This window comes from Carlito syrichta, unplaced genomic scaffold, assembly GCF_000164805.1.
Source record: "Carlito syrichta isolate Samal-C Ts95f unplaced genomic scaffold, Tarsius_syrichta-2.0.1 Scaffold130813, whole genome shotgun sequence".
Taxonomy (NCBI): domain Eukaryota; kingdom Metazoa; phylum Chordata; class Mammalia; order Primates; family Tarsiidae; genus Carlito; species Carlito syrichta.
In genome coordinates, this window is record NW_007074909.1 from 1201 (window position 1) to 3593 (window position 2393).

Sequence of the window (2393 nt, forward strand, 5' to 3'; positions counted from 1 at the left end):
GCACTTTGGGAGGCAGAGGCAAGAGGATTGCCTGAGCCCGCGGGTTCGAGACCAGCCTGGGCAACATGGTGAGGCCTCGTCTCTCCCATCCATCGAAGAATTAGCTGGGTGTGGTGGCACGGGCCTGTGCTTCTGGCTACTGGGAAGGCTGAGGCAGAAGGATCCTGAGCCCTACAGGTCGAGGCTGTGGTGGCGTGAGTGTGCCGCTGCCCTGCCGCCTGGGCGACTGAAATGAAGACGGAGATGGGACGGGACAGGATGCGATGGGGTGAAGACAGCCAAGCACCAGCCGAGTTGCCGGGACTCGGCGGTGGAAGGAAGCTGCTTTCTGTCTGGTGGCCGGCCCTGGCGACTCTGAGCAGGTGATGTGTAGACAGCGGATGCTCGGTGGCCAGGCTGCTTTATCTGGGGACAATTGACCCCCGAGGGGACATGAGGCGGGGGCTGGAGAGGCTTTTGGTCTCAGGATGGGGCCGGGACCTGTACTGTGGCATCCGCTGGGCAGAATCCTGGGAAATTTCTGAACATTCTGCCGTGCCCTGGACGGGCCGGCCCCACGCCACGCAGAGAATTATCCAGGCCTACACGTCAGGGCTGCCGAGGTCGAAGGCTGATGTTTGCAGCTGGATGATCATGTGGGCTTCTTGGTGGCAAGGGAGACATCCCGCGACTGGCTGATTTCGGCGGAACAGAACTGACCAGAAGGCTGACTTCCGGGGTTGAAGAGAGGACAGGACTCACGAGGGCCTGGGAAGCTGGAATCCTCAGTCGGGTGCCACTGCCGTGTCCCCTGCCGTGGCTGGATGGAGCCTGCCCCCTCCGTGTGGCCACAGTCACTGGGTCACCGGGCGGCAGACTGGCCGAGCCTCCCGCGACAGACCCCCGGCAGGGGCCTCTGTGGGGGACCGTGGGGGCGTGGCTCCCGCCAAGACACACTCGGGGGTGAATTCCTCAGCTCAGGAAAGGGGTGCCGCCGCCGGGCCGCCAGAGGAGAGGCGTGTGTGGGATGTCAAAAACACACGCGAGTCGCGATCATCGCCCGCACGCTTGTCCTCTGCAGGGACCACGGTGCACGTGTCGGGACACCCTCAGCCCCGTGCAGACGCTTTGCTGGTGTTTTCAGCTCGGGGACGTGCTGCCTCTCGGGGTGGGCTGGTGCGTCTGGACAGCCTTGCCGTTGCCGGTGTGTGCCCCACGGTGTCACTGGCTTCTCTCTCTAAGTTCTGCACTTCAAGGTGACAGAGCGGCAGCACCCGGATGGCCTGGACTGAGGTTGGTCCCGCCCATGGCGTCCTCTCCTCGGGAACTCCAGAGTCACGCCCATTGCAGGGGGCAAGACTGGGAGCCCCGCCATTCCTGTCCCAGAGTCGCCTGGCAGGCACATCGGACGACCAGAGGGGCCTTTGCATTCTGACGCCTTCAAAAGAGGCGGAAATAAAGCGAAGGAGATCGTTAACCTTTCCTGTGCGTTTTTAGTTTTTTTTTTTTCAATTGGGGGTCTTCCTCTGTCGCCCAGGCTGGAATGCGGTGATACGATGCTAAGGGTCACCTGCAGGCATGTGCCACCACGCTGGGCTCATTTTTAAAAAAAATTTTATTTGTAGGGACAGGAGTCTCGCTGTGTCACCCAGGCTGGTCTCAAACTTCCAGATCGCTCAAGGGATCCTCCCGCCTTGGCCTCCCAAAGTGCCGAGAAGACAGGGGTGAGCCCCCCAGCACCCGCGGGAGGTTTTTCCAACTATGGAGATAAGGGAAGAATTTCTTTTCTTTTGTTTTCGTTTTTGGAGTCGGCGTCTCCCTCTGTCGCCCAGGCCGGAGGGCAGGCGCACACTCCCAGCCACCGCAGCCTTGACCGGCCGGGCGCGTGGCTGGAAACGCCAGCGAGCACCAACACCCGGTGGACTTTTGGATGGATCGTCGAGACGAGGTCACGCCGTGTGGCTCAGGCCTGTCTCGAACTCCTGAGCTGGGGCCGGTCTCTCGCCTCGGCCTCCCAGAGTGCTGAGACCATGACAGGCGTGCACCACCGCACCCGAGAGCGGGCAGCCTTTCCAGGACCCAGACTCCTGGAAGATCCGAAGTCCCCAGAGGACCTCAGGCGCTGCCTGCCGGGACGTCCCTCGGGGGGAGCCCTGGGGGTGGGGTGGAGTCGGAGAGGGGACGTCGCCCCCTCCCACACCCCCGGGGACAGCAGGCGTCAGGGAATGCGCCAGGACCCGCAGAGTCCGACCCGCCCTCCCGGCGGACTCTCCTTTCCCCCAGATGGCGTGGCCGCGTCCGGAGCCCCCGAGGTCGGGTGGCCCGGTCGGCGCCCGGAGACGGGCAGCCCCCACGTCCTCCGCTCCCGCCCCGGCCCGGCCGCCCGCCTCCGCCCTCCACGGGGACAGGCACCT